The 9,193-nt window shown below is 48.0% G+C and overlaps 1 non-coding gene across 1 annotated transcript; it reads left to right on the top strand.

Moving 5' to 3' along the window:
• The first annotated feature begins 372 nt into the window (after positions 1-372).
• On the top strand, positions 373-444 carry TRNAQ-UUG (transfer RNA glutamine (anticodon UUG)). Its single transcript has one exon. It is a non-coding gene; the product is annotated as a tRNA-Gln (tRNA).
• Positions 445-9,193: the final 8,749 nt, after the last annotated feature.

Raw genomic sequence — 9,193 nt, 5'->3', positions numbered from 1 at the left:
CAAAATACCTTTTCTAAGGCACTTCCCACGTAAATAAATAAATAAACAACCCAGGCTCCGTGCGCCGCGCCTCCTGCCCTGGAGTTGGGGTTGGAGCAGGCTTTCCCCGGACCCAGTCCGGCCCCACATCGCCAACCCCGCCAGCCTGCTGCCTTTCCGACCTCCCAGCCCCCGGAGGAGCGCAGGAAGACATGATATCCCCGGGACCAGAAACGCCTGGAACGCGAAGGACGCAGAAGCCCTCGCCACGCCGCCCGTGGGGCCCCGGCCCAGTGCCCAGTCCGGCAAACACGGACACCGCTGCCGCTCTGAAAAGGCCGCCCAGAGCCCTCCTAGCTTGAGGAGACTCGCGGCCGCCTTAAGCAGCTAGCAGGTCCCATGGTGTAATGGTTAGCACTCTGGACTTTGAATCCAGCGATCCGAGTTCAAATCTCGGTGGGACCTCAGGAGACTTTTTGGTCCTACAATTCCTGTTTTGGAGACCGCTTCCGGCAGCAGCCACCTCGAGCTGTGTGGGTAGCCTCACTGATCTGGCCTACAGCGGCTTGGGGTCCCTCCTCCTCTCTCAAGATGTTTTCATTTCAGGGCCGTCCTGGGGGTGTCAGTGCGCACGCGCGAGAGTCGGGCAGAAAAATTAATGTGTTGATGGGAGAGCGAACGCGACTTCACCCTGGAGGGCAGCTTCCGAAAGAACCCGAAGGATCCGGAGGATGCTGCTTCGGGCGGGGCATAGCTAGGTCGGCCGGTCTAGGAGGTCCCAGGTTGCCGAGGGTGCCGTCATGCTTCTTATTGGCTACTGAGCAAGCGCGATGCGTTACTGCTGCCTGAGCCGCCAATGAAGTGGCTCGACCGAACCAAGGGGCGGGGAAACGGCGCCTGCGGGACTCCAATTGGTCACGAACAAATAACGAGGCTGCGGTCCCCAGAGGGGTGTGTTTTTGGGGTCTGGAACGCACCCTAGTGTGTTTGTCTAGGTTGTCCGGTGCTCAGTGAGGTTGTCTGTGTCTGTCAGTCAGAAAACAGGCCCTTAGGCTGTATGCGGTGGCTCACGCCTGTAATCCCAACACTTTGGGAGGCCGAGGCGGGCGGATCACCTGAGGTCAGGAGTTCGAGACCAGCCTGGCCAACATGGTGAACCCTCGTCTCAAAAATACAAGAATTAGCCGGGCGTGGTGACGCGCCCCTGTAATCTCAGCTACTGGGGAGGCTGAGGCAGGAGAATGGCTTGAACCCGGGAAGTGGAGGTTGCAGTGAGCCGAGATCGTGCCTGTGTACTCCAGCCTGGGAGACAGAGAAAGACTTCATCTCAAAAAACAAACAAACAAACAAACAGTCCCTGGATGCTGTAGTTGGTGAAAGAGAAGAGATTAAAAGAAAGAAAGAAAGAAAGAAAAAACAGTCCCTTAGATGCTGTAGCTGGTGAAAGAGGAAAGGAGAGGGAGAGAGACAGAGAGAGAGAGAAGAGGGGAGAGAGAGAGAGAAGAGGGGAGAAAGAGAGAGAGAGAGGGTGAGGGGAGGGGAGGGGAAGAGAAGAGAAAGAAAGAAGAAAAAGAAAAACAGTCCCTTGGCCAAGGGACCGGTTCTTCAGCCCGCCAGGGCGTCTTAAGCGAGTCCTCAGACGGATTGAGCGCGTCTCTCTGGGCGAATCTGTCCAGGATCCGTGTTTAGGGTGCCGAGCAGGCGCACGTGCTTTGCAGGAAAGGGCGTACCTTTAGGATTGTATGGGAGAGACCTGCGTGAAGCAGCTTCTTTGGATCAGCATCTCGGTTTTGAGAGGTGCCTGTCCCTCTAGGATAAGTAACAAGGGAGTCCGCTGACGCATTTATGATCTCCCCACAGGGTGATTGGCACTGTGGTTATATGTTCCCGCCCCTTGGGAGGATGCCATGGAAACACAGAGGATCCTCGCGCTGCTCTCCCACCTCTCCCCTGAGCACCCGTTCTCCCCACCCCACCCCACACTCTCCCTAAATGGTTGAATGGATCTGTGTGTATGAGCAATCCCAGCCTCAAAAATACCTAGCCATGAGACGTGGGAGGATTTGCTCCACCAGAGCGTAAAGCTTATTATCAACTGCAAGCTATAGAAATTGAGGTAGTTCAGTACTGGTGCGAGGATGGGAAAACATGCCAACGCAACAGAATAGGGAACCCAGATTCAGCCCCGCAAGTATCTGGACAATTGATTTATGACAAAGGTGGCACAACAGAGGAGTGGGTAAAAGAACTTTCTTTTCCTTTCATTCTTTCTCTCTTTTTTCTCCTCCTCTTCCTCCTCCTCCCCCTCCTACTCCCCATTCCTCCTCTCCCCTCCTCCTTCTCTTTTTTTCTTCTTTTTGACAGGGTGTTGCTCTGTCACCCAGGCTGGAGTGCAGTGGCACAATCACAACTTACTGCAACCTCGAACTCCTGGACTCAAATGATCCTCCCCCCTCAGCCTCCTAAGTAGCTGGGATGGCAGGCACGTGCCACCATGCCCAGCTAGGGCCTACTTTTCGATAAATTGTTCTGGGACAATTGAGTGTCCATATGGAAAAATACGAAATCGAATTCCTCCCTAACTTACATTAAACAGAGAAATAAATTCCATGTGAATTGTAGACTTCAATGTGAAGAAAAAACAATAAAGCTTCTGGAAGACAACATAGGAGACTATCTTCATGACCTCAAGGTAAGGAAAGTCTTCCCAAAAAAGACAAAAAACGTTCTAAAATGTTGATATACTTCACCATATTAATGTGATACTGTATGTTCTCCTTGTCAAAAGACCCCAATAATAAAATGACAAGGTCAGCCACAGAATAGGAAAAGATATTTGGGTTTTTTTGTTTGTTCGTTTTGTGTTTTGAGATAGAATCTCACTTTTATCCCCCCAGGCTTGAGTGCAGTGGTGTAATCTCAGCTCACTGCAGCCTCAACCTCCCAGGTTCAAGCGATTATCCTGCCTCAAGCCTCCTGAGTAGCTGGGATTAGAGGCCTCCAGCTAATTTTTGTACTTTTAGTAGAGACGGGGCTTTGGCATGTTGGCCAGGCTGGTCTCGAACTCCTGACCTCAAGTGATCCACCCGCCTCAGCCTCCCAAAGTGTTAGGATTACAGGTATGAGTCACTGCGCCCGGCCTAATTTTTGTATCTTTAGTAGAGACAGGGTTTCACCATGTTGCCCAGACTGGTCTCGAACTCCTGAGCTCAAGCGATCTGTCCACCTCCACCTCCCAAAGTGCTGGGATTACAGGTGTTAGCCACCTTGCCCAGCCAGGAAAAGACATTTGTAATGCATAACTGACAAATAACTTAAATATAGATTACAATAGAAAAATCCAGCCAGGAGTGGTGGCTCACACCTGTAATCCCAACACTTTGGGAGGCTGAGGCAGGCATTACTTCAGCCCAGGAGTTGGAGACCAGCCTGAGCAATACGGCAAATACCCATCTCTACTAAAAATACACAAATTGGCTGAGTGTGGTGGCACAGACCTGTGGTCCCAGCTACTCAGGAGGCTGAGGCAGGAGGATGGCTTGAGCCCTTGGGGTCAAAGCTTTAGTGAGCCATGATTGCACCACTGCACTGCAGCCTTGGTGACAGAGCAAGATCCTGTGTCAAAAATAAAATAAAGTAGGGAAAATACATAGTCAGTTTGGGTTTAAAAAAAAAACCCTAAAAATCAATAAGAAAAGACAATCTAATAGAAAAATAACAAAAGGCTTGAACGGGCACTTCACTGAAAAAGGAAACTGAAAATAACTGATATACATATGAAAAGATGCAAGAGATCATTAGTCATCACGCAAACGCAAATTAAAAACTCAATCAGATACCACTACACACTCACCAGAATGCCAATGCTGATGTTAAGAATATGGAATAATGTGAACCTTCGTAGAAGTGTAAATTGGTGGAAAACAGTTTGACATTACTATAGTTGGAAATGCTAGACCCTATGATATAGCAATTTCACTCTTGCCCATATATTCACAGAAATGTGTGCATATGTGCACCTAGAGACATACATAAGAATGTTAGGCTGGGCAAGGTGGCACATGCCTGCAATTCTAGCACTTTGGGAGGCCGAGGCAGGAGGATCACTTGAGGCCAGGAGTTTGAGACCAGTTTGGGCAACATAGTGAGACCCCATCTCTATTTTAAATAAAAGAAAACTTTGTCCACCAAGGGGAAGTCAGGATAAAGATTTTCTACTTTGGGCCAGTCAAACCACATCTGGAGGATTGAGATCAATTCTGGGTATCACACAAAGACATTGGTAAATTTCATCCTGCCACTAACTGGCTGGGTAATTTGGGTAAGCAATTTAAGTGTTCTGAGCCTCATATGCAAAAGGATAATAGTAGTACCTTTTGCATAGCAGTGTTGTGAGAATTAGTAAAATAGAAATGCAAAGTCTTTATATCTATATCTGATCCATAATATAGTCAAGAATGGTAACTGCTAGAGAAACAACTGAATAGTGAAGTCTATGGAAGCTCAGATACTTGAGAAACACAAATACTTACACCAGGAGGAAAACGAAACTTAGAGGTCACAAGATAGCTTTCTTAGTTTATTTGCTTATTTGTTCCTAGTCTGGATTACAACAGAGGCAGAGAATTAGAAGTCATGGGTGGAAGTTAGAGGGGCAAAGAGGATGAACTTTCTAACAACTTGAGCTGTCCATTGGCAGAACAGTGTATTCACCCAGGGGATTCTTCCTGCCGGCTGCACAAACCAAATCAATTCACCAAGACCTCAGCATTGCATTAAAGAAAGAGTTCAATTGACACTAGGTCTGCCACGTGGGAGATGGAGTTATTTTATTTTATTTTTTTAGACAGAGTCTCGTTTTGTCATCCAGGCTGGAGTGCAGTGGTATGATCTTGGCTCACTGCAATCTCTGCCTCCTGGATTCAAGCAATTCTCCTGGCTTAGCCTCCCAAGTAGCTGGGACTACAGGCATGCACCACCACACCCGGCTAATTTTTGTATTTTTAGTAGAGATGGGGTTTTGCCATGTTGGCCAGGCTGGTCTTGAACTCCTGACCTCAGGTGATCTGCCCGCCTCAGCCTCCCAATGTGCTGGGATTACAGGTGTGAGCCACCGCGCCCAGCCTGGAGATGGAGTTATTACTCAAATCAGTCTCCCTGAAGGCTCAGAAGTTGGGGTTTTTATGAACAATTTGATGAGCAGGGGGCTAGGGAATGGACACTGCTGACTGATTAGGGATTAAATCATAGGGGTGTGGAAAACAGTCTTTCTGTGCTGAATCTGCCTCTGGGTGGGGCCACAGGCCCGGTTGAGTCATGAATCACTGATCTAGGTGGGGTCTGTCAGTTGCCAGAATGCATCTCAAAAGACCAAGCCTAGGTTTTACAATAGTGATGTTATCTACAGGGGGCACAAATCACAAATCTTGTGACCTCTGGCCACATGACCTCGGAACAGTAAAGGATTATAGAAATTATGCCTACATTTTTGGTCCCTGAGCAAGGAGGAGGTTGGTTTTAGGGAGGGACTATGATCATCCTTGCTTTCAAGTTAAACTATAAACCAGATTCCTCCCATGTTTAGCTTGGCCTACGTAGGTGCAGGAGTGAGCTGAAGACAGCCAGTCTGTGAGACTAGAAGCAAGATGGAGTCGGCCATGTCAGATTTCTCTCACTGTCAGAATCTTTGCAAAGGTGGTTTCAACAGGCTTGAGAAATACTGAGCTGCTGGTGCCTGAAGTCTTCCAGGGAGGCTCAAAGCTCTTTGTCAGTTGTGAGTGTAGGAAGATTTCTGCACTCAGATGGAGATTGGGCTCCACAAAATGTACCCTGCCTTCCTCTCTGAGGTTTGGTTCATCTGTGAATCCTCATTCCCAGTTTAGGACTTTACTCACCATGAGCTTTTTCATTATTTCTCCTATGGCTTTCACCATTTTTTGTTTGTACTAAGACCCTCAGTAAGATATCTGTTTTTCATCAGAAACCAGTGTACACATACACACATGCACAAAACTGAAATAAAGGTTTAAGAAATAACATGTACTCCACTCCCATTACTTCACTTGACTAACCTTTTAAAAACAAACCAAAAAGAAATAAATTAAACAAAAATAATATTTGGCTTGGTGTGATGGCTCATATCTATAATCCCAGCACTTTGGGGGAGCTGAGGTGGGAGGATACTTGAGCCCAGGAATTTGAGACCAGTCTGTGCAATGTAGTGAGATCTCATCTTTACAAAAAATTTAAAAATTAGCCGAGCTTGGTGGCACATGCTCCTCTAGTCACGGTGACTCAGGAGGCTGAGGGAAGAGGATCACTTGGGCCCCACAGGTTGAAGCTGCAGTAAGCTGTGATCAGGCCACTGCACTCCAACCTGGGTGACACAGCAAGACCTTGTCTCAATTAAATAAAAAGAAATAATATTCACATGTAAAAGTATACTCTGATATTTTTTCTTTTCTTTCCTTTTTTTTTTTTCTTTTGAGACAAGGTCTCACTCTGTTGCCCAGGCTGGAGTGCAGTGTCATGATCAAATGATCCTCTCACCTCAGCCTCTCCAGGAGCTGGGACTACAGGTGTGGGTCACCACACCTGGCTAATTTTTGTATTTTTAGTAGAGGCAGGGTTTCACCATGTTGGCCAGTCTGGTCTCGAACTCCTGACCTCAGGTGATCCGCCGGTCTCGGCCTCCCAAAGTGCTGGGATTGCAGGCGTGAGCCACCACACCCAGCCTCTGATATTTTCTATGTATTTTATTTTTTTTAAACTGGTCACAATCTACTAACTTGATTCTAGAACCTATAATTGATAAAACACTTAGACACTCGCTACCATCCCAGCTGGCCTTCTTCTCCTAGCTCCAGTTTCTCTAAGACCTCCTCTATATGTCCGCCTCTTTCTATGCCCAGTAGCTTAGGAAGAACATCTTTTTCTCCTCACAGCAGTCTGAAAGCCTCTTCCAATGGTTTTATTCTGGTGAAGTGGCCCGGGGCATAGCACACTGTAGCCCCACATTTCTGGGTTCACGTGATCCTCCTGCCTCAGCGTCCTGAGCAGCTAGGACTACAGGTACAGACCACTGTGTCCTGTGTAAGCCTGTAAGTTATAAAATACGTACAGTCTTTTTTTTTTTTTTTGAGACAGGATCTCACTCCAATGCCCAAGCTGGAGTACAGTGATGCGATCACAGCTCACTGCAGCCTTGACCTCCTGGGTTCAATCGACCCTCCCACCTCAGCCTCCCAAGTAGCTGGGACCACAGGCATGCGCCACCACATCCGGCTAAGTTTTATATTTTTTGTAGAGATGGGATTTCGCTATGTTGCCCAGGCTGGTCTTGAGCTCCTGGGCTCAAGCGATCTGCCAGCCTTGGCCTCCGAAAGTGCTGGGATTACAGGCATGAGCCACTGCGCCTGGCCCACAGTCTTGTAATACCTACCATGTTCTTGGTGCTAGAAATACAAAATTAAAAAAGACTTAGCAGGGCGCAGTGGCTCACACCTGTTATCCCAGCTCTTTGGGAGGCCGAGGTTGGCAGGTCACTTGAGGTCAGGGGTTCAAGACCAGCCTGGCCAACATGTTGAAACCCCATCACTATTAAAAATACAAAAATTAGCCGGGTGTGGTGGCGCATGCCAGTAATCCCAGCTACTCAGGAGGCTGAGGCAGGAGAATCGCTTGAACCTGGGAGGCGGAGGTTGCAGTGAGCCAAGATCTTGCCATTGCACTCCAGCCTGGGCGACAGAGTGAGACTGTCTCAAAAAAAATAATAAAAATAATTAAAAAAAAGACTTGCTCCCTGCCCTCAAGTAGCTTGAAATCTTGACCAATAAATCAAAGGCTAAAGTACGTTGTAAAATGAAAAGCAAGGCTCGGGAGTATATGTGGATGAAATGTAAGTGAAATATAGGTGTAGGTAAGGTAAAAAAAGAAATCCAGACGAAAGCTCAGAATAGCATGGGAGTGCTACCGTTCGTGTAAAAAGGGGAGAACATTTATATGGCTTGTGTGTGCATAAAATATCTCTGCAAGGCTGCATGAGAAACTGGAACATTGATTTCTCCAGGAATGAAACCAGGGAGAGAAAAGGAGGAAGAGACTGTTCACTGTATACCCTTTTACACCTCTTGAATTTTGAACCCCCTAATTTTTCATTACTTCTTCATTCAGTCACAAAGTCTCTAGGAACTCAAGAAGCCAGAGAAAGCTTGAAGTAATGTTTAAACCTAGTTGTGACTTACTATCCAGATTAGCTAGATGAAGAAGCGGCAGCAGGCTAGGGGTGTTTCAAGCCCTGCATGAACTAGTCAAGGAATAAAAGAAGCTCCATATTGATGCGTGGAGCCTAGGGGGCCAGGGTAGGGGTTGGGGGTGAATAGGAGGCAGAGCTGAGGCCCCAGAGGTAATAAGGGCCCCTCATGCGGAAGGGCCTTGGTGGCTTTGGTGCCCAGGAGTCTAGATTTGGTCTCACAGGAAGTGGCGAGTGAAGAAGGGTATTAAGCAAGGGAGCTACAGAGAACCCACTAGCAGCCGAGAGCAGAGTGGGCTGCAGCCGGGCTAGGAAGGTGGGGAGTTCCGCAGGAGACTGTGGAATCATCAGGGTAAAAGGTGACCAAGCTTTAACTGAGGACTAGGCAGAGGGAGTAAAGCGATAAACAGATGAACATGTGAGAGCTTTAGAGGGTGGCTCCATCAGGAATTAGCTTGCTTAGGAATTAGCGTGATTAGATGGGCTGCCGCGGGGGAGCAGGGGAGCGGCAAGGCCGTGCGTGCATGGTTCTTCTTCCTTCTCTGTCCTCTCCCGGCTTCCCTGGTCCCTGCTTCCTCAGCTCTGATACTACAGGCGATGAGTCCCCCACCTCTACCATTTCCGTGGTCTGGTAGAGAATAAGAAAATCAGAGGGGCCAAGGGGACGTTGAGTTACTACTCCAAAGTCACCTCTCTGCCCCTCTCCTACCCCAGCTTCTGTCGGAAATGAGGGAGAAAGGAGAGGAGGGCAGGGAGCGAGATCCTTTTGGTGCTTAATTCAAACCCTGCCTGCAACTCTGCGCCTGCATGAATATCCTGCCTCCTCCATCAGACCAGGGCCTCTGTCTCCCTACACAGGATCAGCCATGGAATGCGTGGAGCTCAGTGTAAAATGAAAATGTGTAGGTCTTGTTCAAAAATTATTAAGAATTTCAAGATGAGGACAGCAGAGTGTTAAACCTA

The sequence above is a fragment of the Pan troglodytes genome, chromosome 19, assembly GCF_028858775.2.
Source record: "Pan troglodytes isolate AG18354 chromosome 19, NHGRI_mPanTro3-v2.0_pri, whole genome shotgun sequence".
In the NCBI taxonomy this organism is placed as follows: Eukaryota; Metazoa; Chordata; class Mammalia; order Primates; family Hominidae; genus Pan; species Pan troglodytes.
The sequence above is the reverse complement of the archived record's forward strand: the minus strand, read 5'-3'. Positions and strand labels throughout refer to the sequence as shown.